The following is a 21,380-nucleotide window of genomic DNA, read 5'->3' as shown; positions in this document are numbered from 1 at the left end:
TATTTAGACTCTAAAGAGAAGGCAATCCTGTCATATTCTACAACACCCTGATGACACTACAGTATGTGAAATAAGACACTCACAAAATCTCAAACACTGAAAGATCCTATGTATATGAGATATTTAAAATAGTAAAATTCTTAGAAAGTGGAATTGTCATTACCAGAGGCTAAGGGGAAGGAACTTCAAGGGTGTAAAGTTTCAGTTCTGCAAGCTGAAGTTCTAGAGGTCTGTTGTACAACAATGCACATACAGTTAGCGTGCCGTACTTGAAAATGGTTAGTCTGGTTAGAGAAAAGCCGAAGAAATAAAAACATCTTGAAAACTGCTAAGTTCACAGGAAAAGTACTGAAAACGTTCACTCTAACTTGCTTAAGAAATAAAATAATCTCACAAGAGTAGATTCAATATTAATCATTATAACCTCAGTAACACTAATTCCTATAAAATTCTAGGAACCTATGACTTACATTTGTTACTTCTAATGGAAAGACATACGGTATATCAGAATTACTTGCAGGACTTTTAAAATAATTCTTACTCTCACCCAGAGAGATGCTCCCAGTAGAGTGAGCTATCAATACTGAGGCAACTGTGCCATATTCTTCAACTGTGCTGGGACTGAAAACAGATTGAGAATTATGTTTTTATTTAAATCAGTAATAGAACTATTCAATTTAATCACTTTTCCTATAATAAGAAAATTACACGTAGTGTTTGATATAATTAAACTTTCTTCACACTATGAAGCTAAACATGTGTTCTATTTTCTGAATGCATACAGAAGACATTGTAAATGTGGCTGTTTGAACAATGAACAACCTTTGTTATGAGATCGCATATTCATTTGGGCTGGGCACCAATGGAGAACAGAATCAACAATATATGGAAAATGCAGGCAGAAATACCTCTCAAGACTTCTGAAATACTGTGTCCAGAACATTACTCTTTTTGACAGCCCTTTCCTATGTGCATTTATCTCAATGCCTTTTTGCCATGATCTCCTCTCTTCCCCAAAGCACTTTTCTCACTATTTCTTTTCCATATTTAGAGGAAGGTGAAGAACTAAACTTCCAGGAAAAAAAAAAAAAAAAGAGTATCTCTCATATCCATGTGTTGCTGTTTCATTTCCAAGCAAACAAAACTACATTTTAAGAACCCAGGGTTAATTGAATCTTTTCACACTAACTTCACTTCAGTGCATTTTTCTTATACCATATTTTAAATCTAAAGATAAGTATCCAATAGTACCGTAAAATTAAGCATTGACCTATATTCTCTATTGGTAACATTTTCTTAAAGATTATATAAATATGCTATTCCATGGAAATTATACATTAATAACTTCAATTCTATAAGGGTATATTTGAGCTCTACAGTACTTTTTATCATTTCCTGCCTTCTTTTGTGTTAAATAGATACTGTCTAGTGTACTTTTTTCATTCCTTGGTTGTTTCTTTCACTACAATGTTTTATTTTCTTAGTGGTTGCTCTGGAAATTACAATTATCATTTTAATTTAAAACATTCTCGTCAGAAATGGTATGGACATAACAGAAGCAGAAGATATTAAGAAGAGGTGGCAAGAATACACAGAAGAACTTTACAAAAAAGGTCTTCATGACCCAGATAATCACAATGGTGTGATCACTCACCTAGAGCCAGAATCCTGGAATGCTAAGTCAAGTGGGCCTTAGAAAGCATCACTACAAATATAGCTAATGGAGGTGATAGAATTCCAGTTGAGCTATTTCATATCCTAAAAGATGATGCTGTGAAAGTGCTGCACTCAATATGCCAGCAAATTTGGAAATCTCAGCAGTGGCCACAGGGCTGGAAAAGGTCAGTTTTCATTCCAATCCCAAAGAAAGGCAACGCCAAAGAATGCTCAAACTACCACACAACTGCACTCATCTCACATGCTAGCAAAGTAATGCTCAAAATTCTCCAAGCCAGGCTTCAGCAGTATGTGAACCCTGAACTTCCAGATGTTCAAGCTGGATTTAGAAAAGGCAGAGGAACCAGAGATCAGATTGCTAACATCCACTGGATCATAGAAAAAGCAAGAGAGTTCCAGAAAAACATCTACTTCTGCTTTATTGAATATGCAAAAACCTTTGACTGTGTGGATCCCAGATCAGCCCTGGGAGTGATGCTAAAGGTGAAACTCCAGTACTTTGGCCACCTCATGCGAAGAGTTGCCTCACTGGAAAAAGACTCTGATGCTGGGAGGGATTGGGGGCAGGAGGAGAAGGGGACGACAGAGGATGAGATGGCTGGATGGCATCACCGACTCGATGGACTTGAATTTGAGTGAAATCCGGGAGTTGGTGACGGACAGGGTGGCCTGGCGTGCTGTGATTCACAGGGTCACAAAGAGTCAGACACGACTGAGCGACTGAACTGAATTGATGCTTTTGAACTGTGGTGTTGGAAAAGACTCTTGAGAGTCCCTTGGACTGCAAGGAGATCCAACCAGTCCATTCTAAAGGAAATCAATCCTGAATATTTCATTGGAAGGACTGATGCTGAAGCTGAAACTCCAATACTTTGGCCACCTGATGTGAACATCTGACTCATTGGAAAAGACCCTGATGCTGGGAAAGATTGAAGATGGGATGAGAAGGGGACGAGAGGATGAGGTGGTTGTATATCACTGACACAAGGGACATGAGCTTGAGTAAACTCTGGGAGTTGGTGAGGGACAGGGAAGCCTGGCATGCTGCAGCCCATGGGAGAGTGGAGAGTCGGACACGACTGAGCAACTGACCTGAACTGAGTCTGGATTAACACTAAAATTTTAATAACTTAAAACTTGCCTCCAATATGCCTCTGTTTCCTTGCATTTCTATTATTATTGTAAAACTACTTCTCTATATGTTATAATCTCATCAATTTACCATTGCTCTCTATTTCTTCATGTTTACTGTCTAGTATCCTTTTGTTTCAACTTGAAATATTCCCCATAATGTTTCCTGTAGGGCAAGTTTGCGAGTGACAAACTCAGTTTTTGCATATTTGTAAATGTCTTAATTTGTCCATCGTTGAAAGAGATTTTAGCAACATAACAGAATTTCTGGTTAACAGTTGTTTTTTCCCTTCAACACTTTGAAAATGTCTTCTAGTATCCATGGTTTTTGATGTCAGCTATCAATATTTTTCTTTTGTTGCTTTTAAGATTTCTCTTTCACTCTCATAAATTTGACTATGATGTCTAAATTTGATTTTGATGTCTATGATTTGTCTATATTTGGGTTTATTCTACTTGGAGTATACGAAGTTTCTTTAATGCATAAATTAATATTTTTCTAGCAAGTGTGTGATGTTTTCTGTCATTATTTCTTTTAATATTCTTTTTGCCCTTTTTTTTTCCCACTCTTCTCCTTCTAAGATTCCCATTATGTGTATGTTGATACACTTGCAATGTTCCATAGGTCTCCTGAACTTGTGTTCACTTTCCTTTCTACTCCTCACACTGGATAATTAGTCAACTACATTCAAATTGACTAATACTTTCTTCTACCAACTCATATCAGTTACTTGAGCCCCTTTAGTAAATTTTTCATTTTTGTTACCATATTTTTAAACTTCAAAATTGCTATATGGTTCTTTTAAACTAATTTCTATGCTTGTTCGTATTCTCTTTGGTAAAATAACAATTTCACACTTTTCTTTAGTTATTTACACATGGTTTCATTGAGTTCCTTAAACATATTTACAATAGCTGACTTAAAGTCTTTGTCTTTTAAGACCAAATCTAGACTCCCACAGGGGTACTTTTCTGTTAGGTAAAAAGTAAAAGTAAAACTTTTCTGTTTTTCACTTTTTCCCATGTATGTAGCACACTTTTCTATTTCTTAAAATCCCATAATTTCTGTGTTGAAAGCTAGCCATTTTAAATAATACATTTTAACAATTCTGGTATCAGAATCTTCCACAGTGCCCCACTGAGACTTTTTAATCACTACTTCTATTCTTTTTCTTGGCACTGCTTATTTGTTTAGTACTTTCATGAACTAATTATATATCCCTGTATTATGTGGCTACTGAGTTATTTAAAAGCAGAGACATTACTTTGCCAACAAAGGTCCATCTAGTCAAGGCTATGGTTTTTCCAGTAGTCATGTATGGATGTGAGAGTCGGACAGTGAAGAAAGCTGAGCACCGAAGAATTGATGCTTTTGAACTGGGGTGTTGGAGAAGACTCTTGAGAGTCCCTTAGACTGCAAGGAGATCCAACCAGTCCATCCTAAAGCAGATCAGTCCTGGATGTTCATTGGAAGGACTGATGTTGAAGGTGAAACTCCAATACTTTGGCCACCTCATGAGAAGAGTTGACTCATTGGAAAGACCCTAATGCTCGGAAGGATTGGGGGCAGGAGGAGAAGGGGACAACAGAGGATGAGATGGCTGGATGGCATCACCGACTTGATGGACATGGGTTTGGGTAGACTCCAGGAGTTGGTGATGGACAGGGAGGCCTGGCGTGCTACAGTTCATGGGGTCGCAAAGAGTTGGACACAACTGAGCAACTGAACTGGACTGGAGTTATTTCAGGTTTTTATTTTTAAGCCTGGCTTCCTGGATCAGTATAATTTAGTGATCAACCAATGATTGGTCAGAAGATTTCTTTAACTGCCTGTGTATCTTCCACCCTTTGCCAAAGCAACGCCTGTGAGAAGTCACACCTTTTAACTTCAGGTAGCTTTTAAGACGGTCATAGCTTTCACTTCCTTCTTGCACAGAGCCTCAAAATCAGCCAGAAGTGGATCCTCTCCTTTCCTGGGCATATGCAAAGCCTTGTACATCCTATAGTCTTTTGGGTATCTTAGAAATACTTGGAGCGTTTCAAAGTTCCCTATGGTTGTTGGCTAATCCTCAAGGCTTTCCTTTTAAGTTCCTGGCCAGGGTCTTGCTTGCCCCACCAGAAATCACAGCCTTAAAGGGTGGAGACGTTGCCCAGAGTGGCTACTGTTTTAGCAAAGTCCAGAGCGTGGGCCTTTTTTCCCCCCAACAGAGCTGAGCTCTGAGTCAAGTGAACAGCCAGTCTCTCTCTGAGAGCTGGGTTTTCCCAGGCAGCTGCAAGTTCGGGCAAAATATTAACTGTGCTCTAGATATGGTGCTTTTCATGGACCTCCAAAAGTGGTCAGATCTCTCCACTGTCAACAATGTTGTCAGCTTTTGCTATACCACAAGCTGGGTAAGGAGGGAAAACGGGAGAGTACACAAATCAGACGCCAATGTCATCATCCATAGTTCAGTAGTTTTCTCTCGGACAGACAATTTTTAGTTCATCCTCTGGCTAAGATCAACAGCCATAATTCTGAAATGGCTGATTTTAGTTGTGTAGCCCATGTTTTTGTTGTGTTATACAGAGAGGGAGTACACTGAGGCCCTCAGTCCAGCAATCCAGAAGCCAATCAAGCTCTGTAATATTATAAATCTATCTTCATGTATTTTTTAAAAACAAAAAGCATTTTAACAACAAAATTGTTTTTAAAATTATACTTATAAGCATTTAGATCACTGGTGCTCATCTCTAGTAGAAACTTATAGAACATTTTGCAATTTTTATAATTTTTAAATTATAATTGTAGAATAAAATATACAATATTTACAGTTAAATAGGAAGAAACTGGTCTGTGAGAGGAAAAAGATAAACTGCATAAGTAATGTCTCACAGTAGTATATCTTTCCTGTTAAGTAATATGTGAATGATCAGAAATAAAGGTGAGTCCATGTCATAGTTTTACTCTCAAACCAAAAGGCCCCCCACGTCTTTTTGGACAAGTTCAAGAAAGGAAGAAAGACTATTCTATCTTGTTCTTAACTGGCTGCTGCTACTGCTGCTTCTAAATCGCTTCAGTCGTGTCCGACTCTGTGCAATCCCATAGACGGCAGCCCACTAGGCTCCCCCGTCCCTGGGATTCTCCAGGCAAGAGCACTGGAGTGGGTTGCCATTTCCTTCTCCATCTTAACTGGCCAACCTGGACCAAATCCAATTCAACTTGATAGGGATAAAAAAAAAAAGCCACAAAAGACAGAGTGTGAAACTCAACAAAGAAGAATCTGACATCTGAACCAAGGAAGCGACCCTAGCTCCTGAAACTTCTTTGAAGAGACTCAGCCCAGAAATAGGGTTTACCTCAGGTTTATCCTGCCAAACCTATGCATTTAAGAGCTTCTGGAAAGGAAAGTTAATCATTACTGTCATCTCTCTTCAACACTCCTGGATATTAGCAAACCACAAAAAGACCAAAACTGTCAAAATGGGCCAAGAAAGGGAGACAACTTTGAGCAAGATTTTTCTTTTCAAGTACACCTCAAGCTTCTCAGGCTTTTCTACTGTTGTGCAACAAGCCACTCCAAAGCTCTAACTCTGTTGCATTCTGTTTGTTAAGTAAAGAAAGTGAAAGTCTCTCAGTCGTGTCTGACTCTTTGCAACTCCATGGACTATACAGTCCATGGAATTCTCCAGGCCAGAATACTGGAGTGGGTAGCCATTCCCTTCTCCAGGGGATCTTCCCAATTCAGGGATCGAACCCAGGTCTCCCACATTGTAGGCAGATTCTTTACCAGCTGAGCCACAAGTAAGGCCCAGTCCAAACTGAAAGAAAAAAGAGTTTACAAGGGTGTGAATACCCCAGATATGGTTCATTGTAACCACCATCAACATAATAGACTATTAAAACATTAAAGCCAAAGTTCAGATGACTAGAATGGGAACAACCACAAGAATCTATAAATGGCTAGAGTTAAATGAAGACTTGGCAATTATAGTCAAATTTTATTCTATTCCTTTCCATTCTGAAGGTCAATCTAGGTTCTGTGAGAATCTTGATTATAGGCAGAAGGAAATGAACCTGAAAACCAATTATAAGCCATAGGACCTTGGACAAGTCTTTCATTCTCTACAAGCCTCAGCTCAACTGTAAAATGTAAAATCATACAGGTCTTGTTTATGTTATAGGAAGATTGTACAGAGCCAATAAAACAAGAAATGAGAAAGAGCTCTGAAAACAAAACTGCTATACAAATAAAAGGAAGTAATATTTATCTGATAGGATTCTAGGTATAGTAAATCTAGTTAGGCACCATTCTCTCAATAAAATTATAATAATCATAGTTAATTACCCAATATGCTAAATTATAATACTATCACAGCAATATTATAAAATTATTTATCATTAATATAAAGAACAAAAACACTAAAACTAAGATTTATTGTTGTCTGATTATATGTCAGGTGCTGCTAAGTAAACTATAACTAATCCTTACAATAACTCAACAAAGTAGTTATCTCCCTTTTTCAAATAAATAAACTGAGTCAAGAAACTGACAACTCAGAGTAACTTGCCAACAGTCACATAGCTAATAAGTAGAAAATCCATTTTCAATGTTTAATGTATAATAGGCGCTTGAAAAATGCTTCTCATCTAAATTAAAGAGAAATAAACAAACCCAGGACTATCTGGCTTTAAAGTAACTACAACTAACTCCATCAAAATATCTTTCTCTCACACAATTCTTTTTTATTTGCAGTTGAAACTGGAATTACAGCAAACATATCTAACTAATATGAGAAATTCACCACCTTTCTCATATGCAAAACCGTTTCCAATCAGAAAACTACCACCATTTTTAAAAATATCTAATCTTTAACCCATATACTGAATCATGAATTATAATGGTCTTATTATAATTTAGGAGTATCAATTGAAAAAAATGATATAGCTACATTCTAAAATATTTCTAAAAGAACAAACCAAAAGGAGTAAAATAGCAAATATTTTTAAATGGAAAAATATGTAGAGTACAAACTACAAATAAAAGTTTATGTCCCTCTATTATGAAGAAATCTTGAAATTTAAAAGAAGGAAGGAGGAGGAAAAGACATTGTCTAAAAGGAAAGGGTACTAACGATATAAATGGACAATCACCGAAAGAAATAAAATGGCTAATATACTTTTTTAAAAAATTACCATTAGTTACCAAAGACATGCAAATACAAGTGAGATTTTTTTTTCCAACTAACTGGCATAAATACAAAAAAAAATTACAAAAATTGATCACACCTAGTATCAGAAAGCATGCAAAGAAATGAAACATTAAAGTGTTACTGTTCCAAGTATGAAATGGCATGATCCATCTAGAGAGCAAAACACTGAACTGTACACAGCCTTCTACCCAAGCAATTACATTCCTAAGAACTCATTTAAAGAAAATTATTGGATGAAGCACAAAGATGTATGTACAGTAATTAACCATAAACTCAAAATTCAGAATACAACCTAAATGTCTAGCTAGAGAGCTGCTTAAGCAGACATGCCAAAAAGAATGCATACAGTATTATTATCATGAAAGAATACGAGTGTTAAAAGTTAAAAAACAAATTGCATGACAACTTTTAAGAGAATATGCACATATTTCTGTGTTTACAGGGAAAGGAAACATGCACATGTGTGGCCAGAAGCATACCCAAGAATGCCATACAAACTCACTAGAGAAATTCTGAGATGTGACAGCAATCTTGTAAGCAGATGGGTAGTGAGCTTTGAGGAGAATGATTTTTTTACTCCCTTTGTGTGTGTCTAGTCAATCAGTTGTGTCCGATTCTTTGCAACCCCATGGACTGTAGCCTGCCAGGCTCCTCTGTCCATGGGATTCTCCAGGCAAGAATATTGGAGCGGGTTGCCATTCCCTTCTCCAGGGGATCTTCCTGACCCAGGGATTGACCCCAGGTCTCCCACACTGCTGGCAGATTCTTTACCATCTGAGCCATCAGGGAAGCCTTTCTGTATTTTCTGAATGTTTTATATTAAGCATATATAACTTTTGAAATAATAAAATAAAGTAATTTTCATTTAAAATAATGCCAACTGTCATAACACTGAGGCTCTGTAAACTTTCAAATGTTATTACCTTTAATATAAAATATTGATTAAAAAGCAGTTAATATGTTCACTGAATGAAAATTTAGTTTTACTCCTCTTCCAAATGATAGCTTCAAATCATAAATCCTTCACAGCTGTTTCTTCTTACAAATCATTTAACATTTTTAATTGTTAAATATTTCTCTTAAAAAATAAAAGCAAAGCAGAAATATTTAAGTGCTTCAAACTATACTTAGTATAAATGTGCTATGTCTTTAAGAAATACTTTGCATATATAAGGGGTACACATTATTGTTTTAGACATAATGCTATTGCACACTTAACAGACTACAGAACAGTGTAAACACAACTTTTATATGCAAACTGACAAAAAAACTCATGTGACTCATTTTATTACAATGTTTGCTTTACTGCAATGCTCTGGAACTGAATATGCAATATCTCCCAGGCATGACTGTATCATTTAGTAACCACTATGCTGTACCAAGCACTGGATTATGTACTTCATATATATCCTTTAATTTTCATAAGGATGCAAGACAAAAGTTATTGTCCTCATATTACATAGCCATACAGAGAAAGACAAGTATTGTACAGTGTCCATTATGTGTGGAATCTAAAAAATAAAACAACTAGTAAATACAACAAAAAGAAACAGACTCACAGATATCGAGAACAAACTAGTGATTACCAGTGGGGAGAGGACAGGAGGATGGGACAAGATGGGGTAAGGGCATTAAAAGGTACAAACTATTATGTATAAAATGAATAAGCTCCAAGGATATACTGTACAACATAGCCAAAATTTTATACTATAAATGGAGTATAACCTTTAAAATTGTGAATCATAAAGCTGTAAATTTACTTATATAATATTGTGCATCAACTATATCTCAATCAAAAAATTTAAAAATAAAAAAGATAAAAAACTGTTGACACACTGTGTGAATCTATAAATGCTATGAGTCTAAACAATTACTCTTATCTTGAATATGTGATAAACTTTTCAGTTCAGTTGCTCAGTCATGTCCCACTCTGTGACCCCAAGGACTGCAGCATGCCAGGCCTCCCTGTCCATCACCAACTCCCGGAGTTTACTCAAGCTCATGTCCATTGTGTCAGTGATGCCATCCAACCATCTCATCCTCTGTCGTCCCCTTCTCCTCCCACCTTCAATCTTTCCCAGCATGAAGGTCTTTCAAATGAGTCAGTTCTCTGCATCAGATGGCCAAAGTATTGGAGTTTCAGCTTCAGCATCAGTCCTTCCAATGAATATTCAGGACCGATTTTCTTTAGGATGGATTGGTTGGATCTCCTTGCTGTCCAAGGGACTCTCAAAGAGTCTTCTCCAACACCACAGTTCAAAAGCATCAATTCTTCAGTGCTCAGCTTTCTTTATAGCCCAACTCTAACATCCGTACATGACTACTGGAAAAACCATAGCCTTGACTAGATGGACCTTTGTTGGCAAAGTAACGTCTCTGCTTTTTAATATGCTATCTAGGTTGGTCATAACTTTTCTTCCAAGGAGCAAGCGTCTTTTAATTTTATGGCTGCCATCACCATTTGCAGTGATTTTGGAGCCCAACAAAATAAAGTCTGACACTGTTTCCACTGTTAACCCATCTATTTGCCATGAAGTGATGGGACCAGATGCCATGATCTTAGTTTTCTGAATGAGTTTTAAGCTAATTTTTTCACTCTCCTCTTTCACTTTCATCAAGAGGCTCTTTAGTTCTCCTTTGCTTTCTGCCAACTGTCATTAAATTTCATGATGGTTTTGCTGAATCACTGATGAAATTTATTTTCTACTTGAAGATATGTAATTACATAGATTGTTACAATAGGCTTGGTTAAGGTGAATACATATTTTGGAATCCATTATTATCAAAGACTCTAGAGTTCTGTAATATGATGAAGGAAACATTCCATGACACTATTAGCATTACTCATAAATGCTACTAAAATCTAGAATTTTCAAGGCTCTCTACATAGACAGTAGCTGATGAAACAACTTTTAAGGATGAATATGCTTAACTGGGGCTTCTCTGGTGGCTCAGATTGTAAAGAATCTGCCTGCAAATGCAGAAGATCCTGGTTCAATCCCTGGGTCAGGAAGATTGCCTAGAGAAAGGAATGGCTACCTACTCCAGTATTAGTGTGTGAAGAACTCCATGGACAGAGGAGTCTCATGAGCTACCCTGGGGTCACAAATAGTTAAACACACTGAGCACCTAACACATGCTTAACCACTAGGCTTGGGATTATTAAGTACAATCAATATTTTAAATGATATAAAAATGATAATGCCTATAAATGTCACTTTACAACCAAGATATGATACATTTAATATGAACAGTTTCTATTTTAATTTTTATTAAAAAACTATATTACTACTTTCAAGCCAACTGTCATTGGCCCTTATAAAAAGCCAGCAATTCATGTATCCTGTGTACTGTGTTCAGTACCTATTCAGTAAGTACTTAGTTGACAAGGAACAGAAGTAAGCAAAAGGCCGTTAGTCTAATTTTTATTTCTAGATTCACAATGTCAGTACGAAAAGAGGTAGATAGCCTTGTTTGTCACTTAGTGGGATAAGTTTGCTTTTCTACAGTCCTTGCACAAAGAAAAGCAGTATAGAGCAGTGGCTCTAAAACTCTACTCCTAGTGAAATACTTCCCAGACCCTCAAAAGAAAAGGAGACAAAAACGGACCTTCTCTGCAGCCACCAATATTCCCCAAGCCAGCTCCTGTAGAACTTGACTGGAAAATACAGTTTGAAAATTACTAATACAGTGGACAGGAACATTGGAGATCACAAGATCTGGGTGTACATGTTAGACTTTCCACTACCTGCTGTGTACTGTGTTCAAAGGTGTAATCTTAACCTCTCTTGGACTTGGGTTTTCACATACATAATATGGTCCCATATAACTAGTTAGTGGGAAAGTTGAGTGAGATGCTGTCCACACAGAAGAACTTTATACTTTTTGAAGCATGATCTACGATGTAAATGTAAAGTATATTATAATTTATATCCCATATGTTATGCAAAAAAGGAGAAGTATTTTTCCTTCCCTACTTCTCTCCTTCCCAGGACAATTTACTTATTTCACATGTAACAAAGAAGTTTAAGACTATCAAAATGAAACAAAGTCCAAAAGTCAGATTAAAAGGAAAAAGTGGGAGGAGAGCACATATAAACTTATTCTCTATGGCTTCTCAGGAGAATTCAAGTTATCTTTCATAAACGTTATTTGCAAGCATTTTTAACCAAAGTATATTACGGAAACCCTTTTCTCTAGGCCCACACAAGCTTTCACAATTATTATATATGATATCAATGTCTATATCAGATGCCCTCAACCATAAAAAATGAATGATAAGGAATAAATATCAGACTCATTCGTTAGAAGACAATTCAAATGGTTTAAGAAATATGATAAAGCTGCAAAATTTCCTAGGAAAACTATTTGAAGGAATGGGCACTGAGTCTCTTTAAAATGTACTATCAGTGATGAAGATTATAACTTTTAAATCGTAACTCCCATACATGACTGCATAGCTTTTGTTATAAATCATATTACAAAGGTCTTAGATGTAGAACTATTTACCTTATCTTTCTTGCAACCTCATATTGATAAAGAATTTTGAAAAACACATAGGGAAATTTTCGGTGCATCCTGTTGTGGACTTTTATAAAACCACAGGTTTGAAATGGAGGAAATAGCTCCAGCTTATTTCTGAGTCTCAGTTAAGTCTCTTAAGCAGCAGATTGTGTGGTTATCTTCCCACAGATGCTGAAGACTAAAGAAATGTCAAAAGAGCAATGTTTTACCACCTTGAATGGGCTGCCTCTTAGCTGCATACCAACTATGTGGGAAGGTAAAAATGTAATTCAATTCGGGAACAAACACAGTCTCAAAGCCCAGTGATGAGGAACAGCGTACATGTACTCAGACTCTACGCCTATCCCTCTTATGCCCCTCCCACCACCCACTCCACCACCACCTCTGCACTTTTCACCTTTCTGAATGCCAATGGAAAGCCTCTCTTTAAAGTACTGCTGTAGTGGAAGCAGAAGTTCACACAAACTGCTGCACCTTCTTACATAATCAACACATTACTGAGCAGGGGAATTATGACATCAGCAGTAGGTTAGCCTATTATTCTACCACATAATGCATATCTACTGATTCTCACACTCCCATGCCATTGGCTGGATTTCATAAGGATAGCTCCTATATTTTACTATCTTTAATTTGAACTAATTCTGATACAGGCTTGAAGCTTAGTAATCTATGAAACAACTATGGAAATGAATGTGGCATATGCACTTAGCTGAGTGCCATTTCAGGGTTAACCAAACACAGGCACATGCAGGGTGACATAAGGATGCCAAAGGACAAGAAAAGACTAACCTGTGAGGCTCACAACCGCTTTAGACCACCCTCTGAACGCCTAGAAATTTCACATTATAGGAGCCTCAACGCCCTTTCTCACTACTTCCCCCATAAACTGTGTGCGCTAGCTGTTAGTATTTCACAGTGTAGCATGCCTCTAATCCTACTTAAAGGGGGATGGGGAGGAGGATAGGAAGGAGGCATGCTCCTGTGGTTTCTATAGCCCCACAGACAGCTAAGCTATCTGAAGCATTTAAAAATATTAATTGTAACCATATAATGTGAAGAAGAGCTCTAATATTGTTTTGTCTTAAATATATAAAGTAGTAATGAAAATAAAGTTCCTTACCATATTAGCTACTGCTAACCATTAAGAAATGAAAAACCTATCTCAAAATCTCATATTTTAAAAGTTATTGAAAAAATTCAGACATGAGATTCCATATTTGACATATTACTCTAGGTTTTGTGTACATTTACTTCATAATTTATAGAGAACATGGATCAATTACCTCATATTCTTTCCATGAGCCAAACTCAATGTATTCTCTACCATAAAATGCCAGAATGACCAAGTGGCCTAAAATATTAAAAGCAAGAAGAATTAGGTTAACATTAAAAATGAATTCTTTGATATCTAGAAATTATATGATTACTTTAAATTATTGAATCTAGATAAATATTAATTACCATACAAATGAATTATTTTATTGTATTTTTATATAACTGTATTTTTAAAGCTTCCAATGTAGCCAAAAAAAATATTGTTTTGATATTGCACAAAAGGAGAGAGATTTTTCAAAGAATTAGAATGCAAGTAAACATTATGAACATAATAATTAGGAAAAAATATAAGTGAGGGAAAATAATGAAGAGAAGAATACTTTGAAAAAAATCTACACTTTTAAATTGTGAAGATGAATCTGCCATGGGTGTTCCCCATCCTGAACCCTCCTCCCACCTTCCTCCCCATCCCATCCCTCTGGGTCATCCCAGTGCACCAGCCCAGAGCACCCATGGCGGATTCATGTCAATGTATGGCAAAACCAATACAATATTGTAAAGTGAAAATAAATAAATAAAACTGAAAAAAAAGAAAGTTAATGTAGAAAAATGGAAAAAAAATAATAATAAATTGTGAAGATGACAGACCAGCCAATTCTGAGAGCACCCTGATACAGAGAAGCAAAAGTGAGAACAGATTAGCAGATAATATATATTTATTCATTCCTTAAAAATGATTAAATAAGATTTATTTCTTAAAAATAAAAAAACCAGAAATAATATACAAACAGTTCACAAACTGGAGAACTAAGTATATATGATTATTCAGTTTTATGGAAATTTTAAAAAGAAATACTTGGTTTGGAGAAGAATGGGCAAGATTATTTTAAAACTAATGATTTCTATTGGCTAATAAATTTAGGGTAACACTGATATACAAAAATGTAATTAAGCGTATTATTTATATATGTTCACATCTTTTTTGCCCTAAATTTGGCCCATAATATCAGATATAAATTAAGTATAGAGTATTCTATCATTTAGTCAACTGTAAACAATATCATAGCTGCCTGGCGTGCTTTAGTTTTGCTTGCTTTCTTTTTTCTTTAAAGGTGACATTAAGTGACAGTTGCCATAAATTTTTATGTTGGTCCATTAAACTATGAACAGTAACAAAGCAAACAGGCACAGCTGAGTATATATGAACAAGGAACAGTCTAAATACACACTCTCAGGGTTACTTGAACAAGACAAGACAAGGATCACTAAAATAATCACAGGTGTTTGCTGTGTATTTAGGTGATTACAAGTCAGTTACAGCAAAAATGCAATAATCAACACTAATTAACACACCAGAGTTCTCAAAAATAACTTGGAAATTTTTAACCCTATTATCAGATTTTCCTGTTACTTTATTATCATTAGGAAATATATTTTCTGACATGAGGCATTACTGTACATATTTATTATAAACTAAATGACTAAATGGGCTTCCCAGGTAACTCAAGTGGTAAAGAGCCACCTGTCAATGTAGGGGACACAGACAGACACAGTTTCTATCCGTAAGTAGGGAAGATCTCCTGGACGATGGCATGGCAACCCATTCCAGTATTTTTGCCTGGAGAATCCCATGGGGAGAGGAGACTGGCAGGCTATACTCTATAGGGTCGCAAAGAGTCAGACACAACTGAAGCAACTTAGCATGCACACACACAAGTGACTAAATACTTCCTAATACCTTTGAGCAAAATGACTATGATTTATACATCCTACAATTAGATTTTTCTCAGGTAATTCTACCAACTCCTTTAGCTCTAATTCTTTTTTCAACCACATTCACCTGTACCTAACTTGAATATCAAGTAAGAAAAGTCAAGCTAATCTACAGTTATCTGTGTCTTCTACTCCTCTCCAGAAAAGTTACAAGTAACATCTCTTTGAAGACATATTCCACGACCTCATTCTGATAATAACATAATTGTTCGGGATCTCTTCATGTCTTGAATTATTACAAGTTTCTCAGCCTCCATATCAGTTCACTGATAATATAAATCTTTGCCATTTATGATTTTAACTTTAAAATCCAGTTCATTTCTTAGAGCCTGTTCTCATATAATATTATTCAATTACTCATTTAAGAAAGAATTGCAACTGTTAGGTGCCACACATACAAATATTTAATATACATGATCCACACACACAAGCAGCGCACTCACTGCCATGACAATAACAGCAAGATGCTCCCACCTTCAAAACTCCACACTGGCCCCATACGAACTTATTTTCCTTCTATACTCTACAATGACTTTCTTCTTATCTCTGGTCCAGATAATCCAAGTATCTTCATCTTTCCCTTTAACACTGAGTCATTACTATGTGCTTAGCAATATGCTAGAAGTTGATTAGGTACTTAATGCCAAACAAAACACAATATTTTTTTTTATTCAGGTCCCACCCCATTTGCTCCCACATACTATGCTAACTTTCTCAGTGGCTTTATAATTGTCCTTTATGTTATAGTAGACGCTCAGTCATGTCAGACTCTTTGTGACCCATGGACTGTAGACTGCCAGGTTCGCCTGTCCAGGGAATTCTCCAGGCAAGAAAAGTGGAGTGGGTAGCCATTCCCTCTCCAGGGGATCTTCCCAACCCAGGAACTGAATCTGGGTCTCCTGTTAAAGAATCAGATTCTTTAACATCTGATTCTCCTGGTAGTCACTATTTCACTCTCATTTTCTCATACTCCACAACTAATAGTAAACAAATTCTGACTTGCCACTCATGTCAGATGGTCCCTTCCAGTACCATCCTGAGACCCAGGCAAAAGTGGTCACTGCCTTGGGCCTTACACTTTAGAGAACCCATTCTTCACCACTGTCCAGGTACTTCATGAAGTAAAAAATCTGTAGAGTCCAAGGAATGCTTTCTGACCTCTCTGACTGTACCACAGCAGATCGCCAAGATTCTGAATTGCCAGGCCGAGAACCCTGGAGTATCATCCCCAGGACAGAGACACAGGCATACCCAAGGGGTAGTCAAAAGACAGTCTGCAAGGGGTAAGGCAATGTTGCTTTGGGAGTGGGCACATGGACATGCTATGGCAAAGAACCTAGAATACAGGGAAAAGGAGGGAGAGTACAGGATAAAAATGAGGTGACAGAGGCCAATTCTCCTTTGGCCACATATGTTCCACTATGTTAAAAATCCTAAAATTCTAAAAGCTCATTATAAAGCTGTATCGGTTCAATTAGAACCCTAATTTGAGCGTGCATTTATTTAACAGTTAACTGATTTGCAGCATTTAAATAGTCAAGACTCATAATGAGTGAACTTCCATGTGTATTCTTGCATCCATAAGTGTTAAGGATGGGCCTGGTTTTTACACCCTGTTTCCATTGATGGTTCACCAGTTTTAATCTTCATTATAATCCATCAAATGTTACAAATGTAGTGGCAGCAGTAGCAGCAAAATTAGCACTGATAATACCACTCACTGAGTCCTAGCATAGTACCAACCATTTAATCTTTACTAAACTTGTTCACACCCTTTGTGTTACAACCGAACTATCTATATCTTCATCTTATCCATGAGTTGAAAGTAACAGTGTCAAAAGATGGATTCTAATCAAGGTCTTCCTAAATTAACAGCCCAGGTTCTTCACACTACACTTCCTTTCAGATGATTAAGAGATTTACCTGACTTCAGACTGCTCCCCGCTAATCTGCATATATCTGCCAGATTAATCTCCCTAAAAGATCTCTTTTACCTTAACATTTGATCCAGTTTTTAAAATATACACTGCTGGTCATGCTCTACTCAGTTAAGTTTCAAGTCCTTAGCCTGATTTTTCTTTCAACGCATCTGTTCATTATTTCCTAAAATACTCTTCAATGTCTTCACACCAAAACCATACCTTGCCTTTCGTTCCCGTGTAAGCCAGCCCTTCCCCATATCCCTAGCCAACACACCTCCCTAAAAACGTTTAAGATCCATATCATCATACTTTGCCTCCTTCCTAAAGACTTCTCTGACTACTCAACCCAGAATCTTTTCTCATGCCCAATGTTAAATATCCCTGTAATACTGAGAGTCTCTGATCACTCAACAAGTAATTAGCTATGAACTTAGCAGAGTGTCAACTTCACTGTCACTTTACGAAGTTAATCTTTTTGGAAGGCACTATAGGGGAAACTGGTAAAGTGGCTCTACAGACAAAACCCCCGGCTCATAATCCACCTTGATGATATATTAGCACAGACTTTGGAACTGAATTTGCAAAGTAATTCATTTATGATTGGCAGAATTTTTGGTCCTAGAGCCCATCTTGATCTTAAATTTGCTGAGATACCAAAGAGTTTTTGTTTATGTGTATTATACCTAGTTGTGCAGTGGTATAGCAAACACCCTATTCCAACAACACAAGAGAACACTCTACACATGGATATCACCAGATGGTCAACTCCAAAATCAGACTGATTATATTCTTTGCAGCCAAAGATGGAGAAGCTCTATACAGTCAGCAAAAACAAGACCGGGAGCTGACTGTGGCTCAGATCATGAACTCCTTATTGCCAGACTCAGAAATAAATTGAAGAAAGTAGGAACAACTAGACCATTCAGGTATGACCTAAATCAAATCCCTTATGATTATACACTGGAAGTGAGAAATAGATTTAAGGGACTAGATGGGATAGACAGTGCATGATGAACTATGGACGGAGGTTCGTGACATTGTACAGGAGACAGAGATCAAGACCATCCCCATGGAAAAGAAATGCAAAAAAGCACAATGGCTATCTGAGGAGGTATTACTAATAGCTGTGAAAAGAAGAGAAGCGAAAAGCAAAGGAGAAAAGGAAAGATAAACCCATTTGAATGGAGAGTTCCAAAGAATAGATAGCAAGGAGAGATTAGAAAGCCTTCCTCAGCAAAATGCAAAGAAATAGAGGAAAAAAACAGAATGGGAAAGACCAGAGATCTCTTCAAGAAAATTAGAGATACCAAGGCAACATTTCATGCAAAGATGGGCTCGATAAAGGACAGAAAGGGTATGGACCTAACAGAAGCAGAAGATATTAAGAGGTGGCAAGAATACACAGAAGAACCATACAAAAAAGATGTTCATGACCCAGATAATCATGATGGTGTGATCACTCACCTAGAGCCAGACATTCTGGAATGTGAAGTCAAGCGGGCCTTAGGAAGCATCACTATGAACAAAGCTAGTGGAGGTGATGGAATTCCAGTTGAGCTATTTCAAATCCTGGAAGATGATGCTGTGAAAGTGCTACACTCAATATGCCAGCAAATTTGGGAAACTCAGCAGTGGCCACAGGACTGGAAAAGGTCAGTTTTCATTCCAATCTCAAAGAAAGGCAATGCCAAAGAATGCTCAAACTACAATTGCACTCATCTCAAACGCTAGTAATGCTCAAAATTCTCCAAGCCAGGCTTCAGCAATACGTGAACTGTGAACTTCCAGATGTTCAAGTTGGTTTTAGAAAAGGCAGAGAATCCAGAGATCAAATTGCCAACATCCGCTGGATCATCACAAAAGCAAGAGAGTTCCAGAAAAACATCTATTTCTGCTTTATTGACTATGCCAAAGCCTTTGACTGTGTGGATCACAATCAACTGTGGAAAATTCTGAAAGAGGCAAGATCTGACTTGCCTCTTGAGAAACCTGTATGCATGTCAGGAAGCAACAGTTAGAACTGGACAGGGAACAACAGACTGGTTCCAAATAGGAAAAGGAGTATGTCAAGGCCGTATATTGTCACCCTGCTTATTTAACTTCTATGCAGAGTACATCATGAGAAATGCTGGGCTAGAAGAAGCACAAGCTAGAATCAAGATTGCCGGGAGAAATATCAATAACCTCAGATATGCAGATGATACCACCCTTATGGAAGAAAGTGAAGAGGAACTAAAAAGCCTCTTGATGAAAGTGAAAGAGGAGAGTGAAAAAGTTGGCTTAAAGCTCAACATTCAGAAAACGAAGATCACAGCATCCAGTCCCATCATTTCATGGGAAATAGATGGGGAAACAGAGGAAACAGTGTCAGACTTTATTTTGGGGGGGCTCCAAAATCACTGCTGATGGCGACTGCAGCCATGAGATTAAAAGACAGTCCTTGGAAGGAAAGTTATGACCAACCTAGACAGCATATTAAAAAGCAGAGATATTACTTCGCCAACAAAGGTATGTCTAGTCAAGGTTATGGTTTTTACAGTGGTCATGTATGGATGTGAGAGTTGGACAGTGAAGAAAGCTGAGCACTGAAGAATTGATGCCTTTGAACTGTGGTGTTGGAGAGGACTCTTGAGAGTCCCTTGGACTGCAAGGAGATCCAACCAGTCCATTCTAAAGGAGATCAGTCCTGGGTGTTCATTGGAAGGACTGATGCTGAGGCTAAAACTCCACTTTGGCCACCTCATGCGAAGAGCTGACTCATTGGAAAAGACTCTGATGCTGGGAACGATTGAGGGCAGGAGGAGAAGGGGACGACAGAGGATGAGATGGCTGGATGGCATCACCAACTTAATGGACATGAGTTTGGGTAAACTCCCAGAGTTAGTGATAGACAGGGAGGCCTGGTGTGCTGCGGTTCATGGGGTCGCAAAGAGTCGGACATGACTGATTGACTGAACTGAACTGATATATTCATCAGCCAACTTTACTCCCTTCACCCTCAAAAATGCCAAATTTATAGTTTCAACTCATTTTATAATGTAAATATTCCCAATATGGCTAGTTTCAAGTTAGCAATGTGACATCTGAATAAAGATTTAAGAAGATATGAACAACACTGGCTCTCTCCAGCTATTAAGAGGAGTTTCAGTTCACTACTGGTTATGCCTGTTCATTTATGGTACTAGAAAATAAAATGGAAGGAGAAGTCCAAGATAGTGGCATAGGAAGATCCTACATTTCTCCCGTGGATAAACCAAACCTACAGCTACATATGGAATAATTCCCTCTGGGGAAAAAAAATAAAAACTAAAAATTCTGCCAGCAAACAGTAAAAAGGCCAGATCACAACCGGGAGCAGAGGCAGCCTCACCAAGAACCTCATCCCAGCATGGCAACCTGCAACTGGGGGGATTTCACAAATCCAGAGCTTCTCCCTCAGGAGGAAAAGGTGCATGCCCCGTATCAGGCACCCCTACCCTTAGGATACGCAGCAAAGAGACAAGCCTCCAAAATGTCTAGCTATGAAAACAACGGGGCTCACATCCAAGACACCCAAAGGACTATAGGGAGCTGGGATACTTTAAAGGGCTTGAACTCAGACTCACTCTCTCTGGACACCAGCACAAAAACAGCAGTTTGAAAACTTACTATATGTGAATAAGATGCACTCATAGTCTTAAAGCAGCTACCAGAAGGACAGAGATCTGACTGGACTCTATGAGGACAGAAAGAGAATGTTGCTCAGTCATGTCCAACTCTGCAACCCCATGCACTAAAGCCTGCCAGGTTCCTCTATCCATGGAATTCTCCAGTTAAGAATACTGAAGTGTGTAGCCATTCCTTTCTCCAGGGAATCTTCCAGACCCAGGGACTGAACCTGGGTCT

At 37.6% G+C, this 21,380-nt stretch overlaps 1 protein-coding gene across 6 annotated transcripts in view; it reads right to left on the bottom strand.

Moving 5' to 3' along the window:
• The window catches only part of RFX3 (regulatory factor X3), a 332,033-nt gene that overhangs the window by 274,554 nt on the left and 36,099 nt on the right, over nt 1–21,380 (bottom strand). For 3 of the 6 annotated variants that reach the window (XM_059889441.1, XM_002689615.6, XM_059889440.1), the window contains one exon: nt 13,809–13,876. The exons of 2 other annotated variants lie outside the window; for them this stretch is intronic. The gene's annotated coding sequence lies outside the window, so the exon portion shown is untranslated. Of the gene's footprint in view, nt 1–12,919; nt 13,776–13,808; nt 13,877–21,380 lie in introns of those variants that run through there. One more of the 6 variants, XM_024996138.2, reaches the window with a different exon arrangement.

Source organism: Bos taurus, chromosome 8 (genome assembly GCF_002263795.3).
Source record: "Bos taurus isolate L1 Dominette 01449 registration number 42190680 breed Hereford chromosome 8, ARS-UCD2.0, whole genome shotgun sequence".
NCBI classification, from domain to species: domain Eukaryota; kingdom Metazoa; phylum Chordata; class Mammalia; order Artiodactyla; family Bovidae; genus Bos; species Bos taurus.
The sequence above is the reverse complement of the archived record's forward strand: the minus strand, read 5'-3'. Positions and strand labels throughout refer to the sequence as shown.